Source organism: Panthera onca, chromosome A1 (assembly GCF_046562875.1).
Source record: "Panthera onca isolate mPanOnc1 chromosome A1, mPanOnc1 haplotype 2, whole genome shotgun sequence".
Classification (NCBI taxonomy): Eukaryota; Metazoa; Chordata; class Mammalia; order Carnivora; family Felidae; genus Panthera; species Panthera onca.
Window position 1 is genome coordinate 132,615,853 of NC_138339.1, and position 12,522 is coordinate 132,628,374.

Consider the following 12,522-nt stretch of genomic DNA (forward strand, 5'->3'; position numbering starts at 1 on the left):
ATAAACTATTAACACATTGGTATTAATGTAAGAACTAGGTGCTCTGCTAATGTTTCTCTTTTCCTTTCTGCTTTCCACTTAACTTCTCTCTCAAAAAACAGTGAAGAACTTTAAACGTTCTGTTGTGATATTTTAGTTTTCACAGGAGGAAAAGTTATTTAAACTGCTTCAGAGGATTCTGTGAAAAGTAACAGTTTTTCATCTTTGATACATCCATGATGACTTCATGATATTTCCCCTTCTGGGGGAAAGTACAGCAATTTTTAGCTTCATTTTCTTAATTGATTAAAATCTCACAGCAGAAGCTTTGTACACGGGTATGATGAAAATAAAGCAAGTACTGAAGGTCATCACTAAGCACTGTGAATTGAAGAATTTTAATAATGGGCGATGAATATGATACTATCATACTATAATGGTTTCATTATGTTTCATGATACTGCCCTCTATGTACCCTTGAGCATTTTTCATTTATGCTATACCTCAATTCAAAAAGGATTTGAAGTTCTGAATGGTCCTGACTCATTGAAGTATTCTGTGATGTTAAGAGTCCATTGTTTTATGATTAACTCCTGATATGCAATACTAGAAAGGGGGGGGGGGGGGGGAGAATATTTTTCACTTATTCATATGCCATATTGTAGTAGAAGTAAAAGACTGCAGTAACACAGTGAGGCTGTAAAAAAAAAAAAAAAAGCTCTCATAGTAACCTGCAACAGTATTTTTAATTAAAATCGGAGCTCTCTATACAAGAGAACTATTAAATTTTATACTCCCTTGAAATCTCAAAATAAATGAATTATACTTTAGTTACACGTAAAGAATGCTTTATTTTCAGAGAATTTTTAAACATACTGCATAAAAGATTAATAGAGGCCACAAAATGTATTAGACAGATGTGGCTATAGTACCTGCTCCAAGGGCCAGCTGGATTTGTAATTACATTTTTGGAGAGACAGAAGACCTGAATGGCTGCACTAAACGTGGTATATAATATTTCCTGACAGTCAGTGCTACCTATCGGACATTCTCTTTTAATTAAAAAGGACATATAAACATACTTAATATACATAATGCATTTTGTTATATTTAATACATTTTTTTAAAAAATTAAAGATATGTATCCTTTAATAAATATGAAAGAAATTAATATGAGGATCAATACCCTTTTATTATTTTTTTAAAATATTTTTAACGCTTATTTTTGAGAGACAGAGAGAGGGAGACACAGAATCTCAAGCAGGCTCAAGGCTCTGACCTGTCAGCACAGAGCCTGATGTGGGGCTCGAACCCACAAACTGCGAGATCACGACCTGAGCCTAAGTCATACACTGAACTGACTGATCCACCCAAATGCCCTAATACCCTTCTATTAAAAAGGAGATAAATATGTATGATTTTTTTATTTTAAGATTTAATTTGTATCTCATTGTCTTTAACTAGAGATAGAAGGTAATTTCTACAAAAGACTATAGAGAAATACCTCAGCGATTAATTTAAATAAACTATTTTAAAATACTTTAATCAGTAGCCCTGATATTTCTCTTATTAGCACAGACACTGAACAAATTTATCTGCCATTTAAATAAATGTATAATCGAGAAAATCAACAGATGGGTCAAAAAGGACAATCAATTCAAAATCAGATCCAAGAGAAATCCCTTCAAAACCAGCATGCTAGGTTTACATACTGTTAAGGACAGCTCTACCCTCAGAGATCTATGTTAAAAGCTAAAAAAGGAGGGTGAATTTGCAAATGCCCAGGCAAGCCTAAAGAAGTTGCTTTTCAAGGAGAACAACAGTGAAAGAAACTTCCTCCCAGCTTTCCTTCCCTGCTGTCAGGGGTGGTCCTCTGCTGGTGTCTTTGAAAACGGAGAAGGGTTTGTCTCAAGTGCCTTCTTTCCTTGTCACCAAAACAGCTCTCCACCTCCTCCCCACCCTCCCAGCTTTGTGGTTTCAACACGCTGTTCTCCCACAGAGTTCACCAGGGACTTCTAGGCTGGTTCTCCTCCACACAAGGCTGCTGCTGACATGGCCACCTAAGTGAGAAGGAAAAGTGAGGATGCTGCCTTTTCTCTCACAACACCTAGCTTCATTCCCTATATACTGAAAACTTCCGTTCACTGAAAGGAATCATCTAGAAAGTATTCTAACAAAGATGTGTGTGGGTGGGAGGAGTTAGTTTTAAAACTATCTTCTGAAGATGAATCTTTTGGGAGTCCAAGAAAAAAAAATCAAATGTTAATCTTTCACCAAGGGAACTCCTCATGGGAAACCTCCTTTTTCCTAGTTTTTACCTCTGTAAGGTCTTGCCTTCTTCCTCTTAGAGGTAAATCCTGTTTTTCATCTTCCCTAAGCAAACCTCTAGTTTTCTTCAAGAGATTTTCAGTGCTTTTCCTTCAGAGGACCTTCTGAAGGAGTCCCCCTTCAGGGGACTAGATTCCCCTAACTCAAGTGTCCTAGTTCATCCATTCCCCCAAACAGATGAATCTCTGTGCTCAGATTGAATTCCTGAGCACAGAGTAACAATTCCTCAGGATGCACTAGAAGGAAACTATAGTCAGGAGATGGCACCCTGTGCTCAGGACACTCAAAGTCTGCTCTGTTCAAGACTCTCCACCTTTCAGAGATAAACATATGCTTTCTTGGTCTTCCCAAAACAGGCTGTGTTGCTTTTTTTTAAATACACATCCACACATAATTATCATAATGTGAACATAACATGTTTTGCCAGAGATAAGACATTTTCCCCAATGAAGATAATGAATTAGTATGATTTAGTTAAATTTAATAAATTCTGCTTCCCTCTGTTCAAAACTTTTCCAGACAATGGGTTGAGCCATGGTTTTCAAAGTACAGCTTGGGACCTCTGGAGGTCCAGAAGGTCAAAATGATTTTAAAATAATAACTGATCTGTTATTTGCCTTTGCTAAGCTCATTCTAAGTGTACAGTGAAATTTTCCAGGGCTAGTTTTCGTTCAGTGCCGTCATCACTCTGACATGTACCCAAATATATGCTTGGGGATCCTTGTGTCTTCTAAAATAGTCTCACTTAAGCTCTTTGGGGTCTTTGTTAATTTTTAAGAGTATAAAGAGGTCCTGAGACCAAAATGTTTGACAACCATTGGCACAGAAGATAATAGTTAGAAAATCACTCATTTCTACTTCTTTAAACCACAGACTGATTCACCTGCGATGGACTCATTTCAGGTATATCACAAACGCTGAGAATTTTACAATTAAATCTTCTTGCTGTAAGCCTACCAAATAAGCTCCAGGTGTTCTCCCACATATCCTTCTTAGCATAAGGCTAGGAATGTGATTTCCCGTTAGCTCAAAATTTGAATTTTTATTCCCTCTTACCTCCCAAGGTGAGAATTTCTTTTTTCTTTTAATTTTTTTAATATTAATTTATTTTTGGGAGAGAGAGAGAGAGAGCATGCACAAGTGGGGCAGGAGCAGATAGAGAGGGAGACACAGAAGAAAAAGCAGGCTTCAGGCTCTGAGCTTTAGCAAAGAGCCCAATGCAGGGCTCAAACCCATGAACTGTGAGACCATGGCCTGAGTCGAAGTCAGATACTCAATCAACTGAGCCACCCAGGTGCCCATCTTTATTTCTTTATCTATATATTATATATAGTTTTACACTACGTATAAAGCCCTTCTGTTAAAAGTAACCATTCTTGTAGACTATGTGTAAGAAAATGAGGAGTTTATACAGATAGTATGTCATCTCAATAATAAATAAGAATTTAGACTTGGGGTGCCTGGGTGCCTCAGTCAGTCGAGCATCCAACTGCTGATTTTAGCTCAGGTCATGATCTCACCGTTCATGGGAGTCCCTAGTCAGGCTCTGCAATGATAGCTCAGAGCCTGCTTGGAATTCTTTCTCTCCCTTTTTCTCTGCTCCTCCCCGGCTTGCTTGTAGCTCGCTCTCTCTCTCTCTCTCTCTCGCTCTCTCTCTCTCTCTCAAAATAAATAAACCAAGTTTTTAAAAAAAGAATTTAGACTTTAGAAAATGATAGCTGGTATAAGAACATACAAACAAAGCCCCTTCATTTATTAGAGAAGAAAATGAAAACACAAACCAAACAAATCTGATTTGAAATGCTTTCATTGTTTTATAGAGAATAAGCTATAATATGTAAACCTTGAGAAACATCAAAGTGTCATTTGTCTTGAAGTTTGAGAGCAAACAGCCATTCAACATTGACTGCCTAATTAAATAGTGAAAAATTAGCGTTCTAGTTTTGAATTTCTTTTGGTTACTCTATACCCTAGCCACCTTAACAACAGCAGGAAGGAAACAATGCAGTAAAACCATATCAATAAGCTAAAATTCATCTGTAAAGTTGATTTCTGGTATTTCTATTCCATATGGGTTCTATATGTACTGAGAGGTTTCCTGTTATTTACTTAGAAAGTACTTCTCTCCTTGACTATGGTACCTACCCATTATTTTACCCCAGATCCTCAGAAGCAAAGCAGGGCTCAAGAACTTATAAAATGCTACTTATTCACAGACTCTTTACCACTTTGAAAACCTACCTCCTGGTGCCAGATGTACTGAGAAACCACTAAAAGCAGGTCACAACCAAAAGTAATGGGTCAATGCAAAAAAGACTTGGGATTTAGGGGGAAAAAGTGACCTCTCTTTCCTAATTACTACGTTAAACACATTTTAAAAATTCAGTTTTGTTTTATGATCATTCAAGCATTATAAAACCCAGTTGGAAGTTACTTCAAAGTCTTTGTCACTGGCTTTTCATTTTGTTAGTGTTACTACACAGAATAGAAATAGCAGACATGATTTAAAACTGAAAACAAATCCCAGAATGTACACAGGTCCCAAGTGCTTTTAGCTCGGAAAAATAACAAAAATATCAAACATTCCCTACTTTGTACCTTTTAATTCAATACAATAGTTAAAATAAAACAAGTTTCTATGTTTACCTGCACTGTGAAATGCTCTCAGTGTTTCTTGTTGTCATAGTTCTGTTTCAAGGGGCTAGCCAAGCCAAAACCCAATTCTTTAGAAGCAAGCTTTCATACACATTGCCTGCTCAACTATTGAGTGCTTATGCAAAGTTCATGCCTTGGTGATCACACCTGACCTAGAGAGTTCTATAAGTGGGGCTGGGGCAGTCGGATATTATCTCTCCAGAATTTCAACTAAGAAGAAAAGATGGACTAACAAATGAAAATAATAAGCTAGGGGAAAGCAGCTTCCCTCCTACATACTGGTATGTGCACGCGTGTGCGTATACACACACACAAACCCCATCTAGAACGCATGCATAAGCCTCAATTGAGGCACATGTCTTGCAAGAAAATACTTGCCCTTCTCAAAATCCAACCCACCTCTCCCTCTGGCTGGTACACTAACAACTAAGATGAAAACCTCAGCATAGGCCAACATGGAGAGTACTGACCCTACACAAGATAAAGGTATTATTCCCATAAGGACCTGCAGGACCTGACAAATAGGTCATAAAGAACGTGCCTCAGAATAGGACTTGCATGCACTAAAGCAGGGTACAATACATAGTTGAATAAGGCAGAGTTTGCTGACTGGGGATATGCCCCCATGACTTAGAAACCATGCACTTGCAACAACTGTTAAAGGGGCTCCTGATGAGGTAAAGGTGCTAGAACTGCCTTGGCAATGACAGCAAAGGGAACAAAAGACTCGCAGGTGTAGCGTATTGAAACAGATGTATTATGTAAGACTCAAGAACACATAAAATGACTGCTCACTAGGAAGACAACACAACACGCCATAAAGAAATGTGCTAGCCAAGAGTCAAAGCATCATTGACTTCCATAATGGCTCCATAATGGTCCTCTGCTGGGCAAGATCAGTGGTGGGGATGGTGTCACAGAAATAGGATCTTTGACAATTAAGATGAGAAGATTCTGAAATAAATGAGGCCACACAGTAGTACTTAACCATAAGATTAACGCATGATGGAATTATCGTAGCTGGCAGCAAGGCCAGATTGCTAACCAAGGGACTGTGACCCAGAGATATTCATAACTAATAAACATAGGGGCAACATAGATGGGAACCAAGAAGGTTGTTGCTTAATATAGGCTGTTACTCTCCTAGAAGAAAGAATCACAATCCCTTGCTTGCTCAGTTTCCAGTCCCGAGGAAGTTCTCAGAGCCAGTGCCCACAGACTGAAGGAGAGAATTAGAAGCATGTGAATGGACTCTGGAATACTAAAGAAAATATGAGCAGTTATAAAAGGGGATCTGTGGCTAATTCCCAAATAAGGAATGTTGGAAATGTGTCCAGATATTTTCAAAGCTTTTGCATATGGGATCTCATCTACTATTGACTAAAGGGCCCCAAACACTGTTATAACTCCCCTATTACTTAAGGACATATGGAGGCCAGGTAAAAATAACCTGGCCCAGGTTCATCTCATAGTGAAGCCAGGGGTTCCAAAAAGCCACCTGGTGGTCATTTTGTGAATACCTAATCACAACGGACATATTCGCAAGCTGGCAAAATCCACACATAGGCTCTTTGCCCTGCAGAATGAAGCTATTATAGTAGGATATTACAAGTGGAGGCCTCGGAAGCAGTCATCTCTGACTGAGACAGTTAATCACAACGATACAGCATTCTGGGTAAAACAGAGACAGCTGCAGACCCACTAAGTTCAAGTTCTTGGTTATATTGCGACATCCCCAACAAGGTCAACAGCACTTCACACTGTGTATCACTAAGAGGCACAGAGCTTGGCAGTCTGCTTCAGGTTTTGGAGGCAGTGTATAGTACTTGAGAAAACTACTCCCATCTATTTTTATTTCAAGATTTAAGACAAGAGGAGAGCAACAACAGGCTCTGTGGAATCAAATGGGAGGTGGCTTGGGCCACATGACCCAGCAACTGCCATGGGGCTAGACGTACCTGGGATACATAAAATGTAATACCGAGTCTCTGGCATGCCACGATAGGACTTGTGCACAGACATGGCTCTCCCTTTAGAAAACCATTTCTGGCATGCTCCCTGAGTCTGGTGGGGAATGAGAGTCCGATCCTGAAATACCAAATGCCTAGACACCACAGGCACCAATTGTGAGCTACACGCTATCAAATCTGCCAAGTTTATCATCTTAGGTGGGCACAGCAGCCATCCATTGTATGACGGGAGTGGTACATTTGGGATGAGGTCCTAGAATGTCCTGAGGACATAAGTAAATTATAGGAAGAGTTATCTCAGACCTCCCTCCCCCATGTCATCTACCTCTTTTGTACCAACGATCTCAGAGCAGTGGGCATTAGGAGGTTCCTAATGACCAGTTGAACAGAGAAAGAGAAAACACCAGGCTGATTCAAAGACACGTCAACTCTCTCTGTTGGTGCTGATAAACACAGACTGCCGCTACCTTACAGCGCACTCAAAGGTGGTGCTCAAAGACCATGTATATGCGGGCAGAACTTAGGTGCCTGTTGTCTCTCGGTTTACATGGAAAGAGAGAAGAAACTTGAGAGAAGAGTATCTGTGCATTCCAAAGCAGAGGAAAAGGGTTTGGCTAGATGGTCTGAGAAAAGAAAGAACAATAGTGCCAAGTTGGAAACAAGGTGGTCAGCTAAGAGGAAGTATGTATTTCAGACCTGCCCAGTTTTCTAGTAACTTTATTTTCTTACTGATTTAGAAAAGCTCCTTGTTTCTTTTACATAAAAATACGCTGTTGTCATATGTAATGCAGATAAATTTTCCTACTGACTAGTCTGCCATTTCACCCTAATTGTGTAACTTAGTGAACAGTATTCATTTTAATGTAGCACAATATATTAAGTTTCTCTTTTCCTTTAGAGTTCATTCTTTTGCATATGTTTCGAAAATATCTCCTTACTCTCAATGTCAAAGAAAACCTTTGTTTTCGTCCAGACTGCTTTGGATTGTATCTTTCCCATTTCAATCTACATATCTGGAGTTAATTTTCATGTAAACTGATAAACAGGAGGTGGGTGAAATGAAGTAAGGGTTTTTCCCATTTTTTTAATACAGATATACAACTGATTCACGACTATTCATTGAAACACCACCCTGTCTCCAATGGGCGATAGTGAAATTTTGTCACAAGTTAAGTAACTGCAAATATTGGGTTTGTTTATGGACTCTCCAACTGATTCCATTTGTCTGTTTTCTCTTCTGAGAACAGTTAGCTGGTTTAACTATTACATCCATGTAATAATTCTTGACTTAAAGGCCTCCAGCTTCAATGCAGTTATTTCTTCTTTTTTACTCCTTACCCAACTGCCAAATCTTTTTATTATTTACATTTGATATCAATTCTAGAATCAGCTTTGAACTATAACAAAGGGCAACTGCTATCTTGGTTGAGCATCACTGAATCTATACCTAAGCTAAAAGAAAATGGACATCTTTACAAAAGCGAGTCTTCTAATACATGAACAGGAAATGTCTCTTTATATTTAAGTCTTTTTAACTTCTATTAATGTTTTGAGGGTTTTAGTAGAGAGAGACCATGAATCTGAATCATGCCAAGGTCTTTCTCCATGGATTTTGTTTTCTCTTGAGAATGTGTGATAATATTGTTTCATTCAGTTTGGGCTCATTGAGTAGCTTCTCCTGGATATTATGTTTGTTTTTTAGTATTCCTGGTGCTGTTACATTCTTCCCAAGGATGCTGTTTTTGTTTCAGCAGGCAATTAGTGTATTTGGATATCGTCGGCAACTCTGTCTCTTAATGACTCAAACTCAGGTTCAGTTCTTCCATGCTAAGCTAGGCCCTTATTAGTCTATCCTGTGCACCTTTGTTTTAGGGATCAGAGATTTTGCAAAATTTACATGCAGAATTTTGGTTTTCCCTTCTTTAGCTTTTGCTTCTTACTTCTTTCCATTGTTTTTGGTAGCCCTCAAGTTTGCTCTCTGGTTCTTCTGGCCAGAAACACTGTGGATTTCCTTTTCGAGGTTTTTAGTCATGCCCCATAGTACACACTGGGGTCTGCTTGCAGGCTAGAAGCTGTGAAAAGGGGAAACTTACTCACTGCTCTTTTGTTTTTTCCACAATTCACAGTCCTTCCTGATTTTGTTTGGGTTGTGTAAAGTACTTCTGTCCACAGTTAATGGTGGTTATCCAAAGAATGGGTGGGCAATTGGTCTTAAAGGAGCCTCCTCATGACATCGTAGTTGTTATAACCTCAAATTGACTCATCTGATTGTTTTTTCCTTTTTCTCCCTTTTGGCCTTCTTTTGCAAAGGACTACTGCAGGCAATTGTTTATTAATCAACAGACTGTGTGTGTGTATGTGTGTGTATGTATATATTTATATATGTATGTATGTAAATTTCGAAGCTCTGAATAAGCTTACTTCCTTCAGGGAGGGATACCCATATCTAGGAGGGCAGATCATCTTAATCCAATCAAGGGTTGGGCTGACCTGGGCTGGCTTATAGTGCTATATGTAAATTTGTTTACTTCCTTTTAGGAGTGTGGCGCTTCAGGTCTCCTGCTGAAGAGCACAGGTTATTTAACAGAACTTCTCTGATCCTACATTCCAATTTCTCCTCCCTCATCACCAGGTAAAAATGCTGAACATCCTCACTCTACTTCCCAGAGGCTTTCCGCTCAATATCTTAGTCTCTTATCGTTTGTATTTTAAGAATTTGCCCACTTCTGTAAGGGAAAAGTCAATGCTCAGGGTGTTGGTCTGCTGCAAACTACTTCCTATTGAGAAATGGAAGCCTTCAATACATTATTTTGAAAAAATAGATGGATAAAAACCCTTTAAAGAACCCTGTAATTTTATGTTGCCCTATATACGGCGCCGTGCTGTTCACTATTCAAAGCAAAATATAAGTATTTTACATCTGCATATATACAGCAAATACATTTTCCAAATGAACAGGAGAAATGTTCGTTAAGTATACTTTAAAATTGTGTGTTAAATCATGTAAATTGCACTTCTAGATTACAAATGAATGCTGAAATCGTGTCTGATAGAGGTAAATTTAAGGGCAAACTTAAAACATGGACTTAGGGAAATATGGAGAGGCACAGCTTAGGAGACACTGGCTGTGACAAGGCACTCAGCAGTTTTTGTTACTATCTGTTATTTAATTTTAAGGAACTACTTGGTGTAAGTATATGGAAAGTCCAAGGAGGATCCTGGAGAATTTATGGCTCTTATTCATGTAGTGGGGTAAGAACAACTCCCATCTTGTGGCAAGTAGATTTCACGATGTTACTGTTAGTTCAAAGAGACAACAAATCACGGTGTTCTTTTTCTATACATACGGAATGTCTTATAAATACGACTCCTTTTAATATGAGAAAAAAGTTTAAAAGCCCAAAATAAAAAAAGAGGGGGATTTATGGGTGGCTTTTTTGAATGCTCGGTTTTCACAACATGCACTTTAGCTTTCTTTCTGATTACTTTTACAGAATTCATATATACTTGTAAAATTAATATAATAAAAAGCTTTTAAAGTAAGTACCAAAGTCCTTCCCCTTTCCCTCCACTTACCCACGTCCCTGTCAGCAATAAAACAATGTTATATGTGAATATATATCCCTGGGGACATTGTTTCCCTGTGTACATCTATATGCTTAGATCTTTGCATGTATGTGTGCACATTTACATACATACATACATTTGTAAGTACTAATTATTTTGCATTCTTGCACTTTTCACTTAATTTATATTGAACACTTTTCATATCAGTACATAAAGATCTAGCTCACCCTTTACATTTAGTACGATGGTACCACATTTTTTTTTTTTAAAGTAGGCTTCATGCCCAGCACAGAGCCCAACACAGGGCTTGAACTCATGATGCTAACATCAAGAACTGAGCTGAGATCAAGAGTCTGATGTTTATCTGACTGAACCACCCAGGCGCCCCATATTTTTTTGCATTTCTTTTTTAATTTTTATTTTGGAGAGACAGAGGGTGGGGAGGGGCAAAGGGAGAGAGAAAGAATCTTAAGGAGGCCCCACATTCAGTGTGGAGCCCAACATGGGGCTTGATTACAATCCTGAGACCAGAGCTGAAATTGAGTTGGATGCTCAACTGACTGAGCTCCTCAGGTACCCCCCTTCTTTTTCTTTTGCATTTTTAAATAAAGTTGTAATAAATACCTTTGGATATTAACCTTTTGACATGTGTTAGACCTTACCTATGGTACAGATTTTTAAAAAAGTTAATCTTGGCCAAATGTTTGCTAAGATACTCTAGAAATTTACGTTCCCACTACAGTGTCTACAAACTGCCTGGTTCTTCATGCTTTTACTAAGACTAGGTATTTCCAATATTTCTAATCACTTTAATCAGATAATAATAGTTTTATCCCAGTACTGTTTAATTTTGTCATGTATTTTCCAGATTTGTTGTTGATTTCTAGGAGAATATTAAATAGCTTGGCTAGAGGAGCCTGGGTGGCTCACTTGGTTAAGCATCTGACTTTGGCTCAGGTGATGACCTCACCTTTGTGGCTTCAAGCCCCACATGGGGCTCTCTGCTGTCAGTGTGGAGCTTCCTTTGGAAGTGCTGTCTTCCTCTATCTGCCCCTCCTCCAAGCTCTCTTTTTCAAAATAAATAAACATCAAAAAAAAAAAAAATTTAGGGGCATCTGGGTGGCTCAATCAGTTTAAGTGTCCAACGTGGGCTCAAGTCATGATCTCATGGTTCATGGATTTGAGCCCCACATCAGGCTCTGACAGCTCAGAGCCTGGAGCCTGCTTCAGGTTCTGGGTCTCCCTCTCTTTCTACCCCCCTCCAGCCATGCTCTGTCTCTGTCTCTCAAAAATAAATAAATGTTAAAAAAAATTAAATAGCTGCCTATTAACCCATTATTATTAATGTTGTGAATATTTCCCTCAAGCCTATTTTCTAAATTTGGTAGATGTTATCTTTTGCTGAGGAGTACCTTCTTCAATATTAGGTATCTGTATTAAACGTAACTATATTTTTCAAAACCTATGGATCCTCAAGTATTTTATTATTTAGTCGTGTCTTTTCTTAAAAAAAAAAAAAAAGTCTTACTGCTTCCTACAATGATTTTTTTTTTCTCATTCTAGCTGTTTTACCAATTTCAAAGCTATTTTAGATGCGAAATTATTCATGGTCTATCTTTTTGGTAATTTTGCCTTTTTGTACCAACAAAGGCTTTTCTTAATGAAAATGTTCCCATTTCCTCTTTTCTGTTTGTCATTTCTTGGTTCATATGGGTCCAAGTCCTTATATTCATTTTTGTTTTAGGTGGTTCCCTTAGATGCAGCTACATGATGGTCTTTTTAAAACCACACATAAGATATTCGTCTTTAAAGAAACTTACTTCATCCATTAAAATTTTTTCTGATGAACAGTTTGATTTTTTTTCCTTTCTTCTCTGACATTTTTTTTCCTCATTTTTTAAAAATTTAAATCCAAGTTAGCTAACATATAGTGTAATAATGATTTCAGGCATAGAATTCAGTGATTCATCACTTACATGTAACAGCCAGTGCTCATCCCAAGACAGTTTTTATTTTTCTTCCT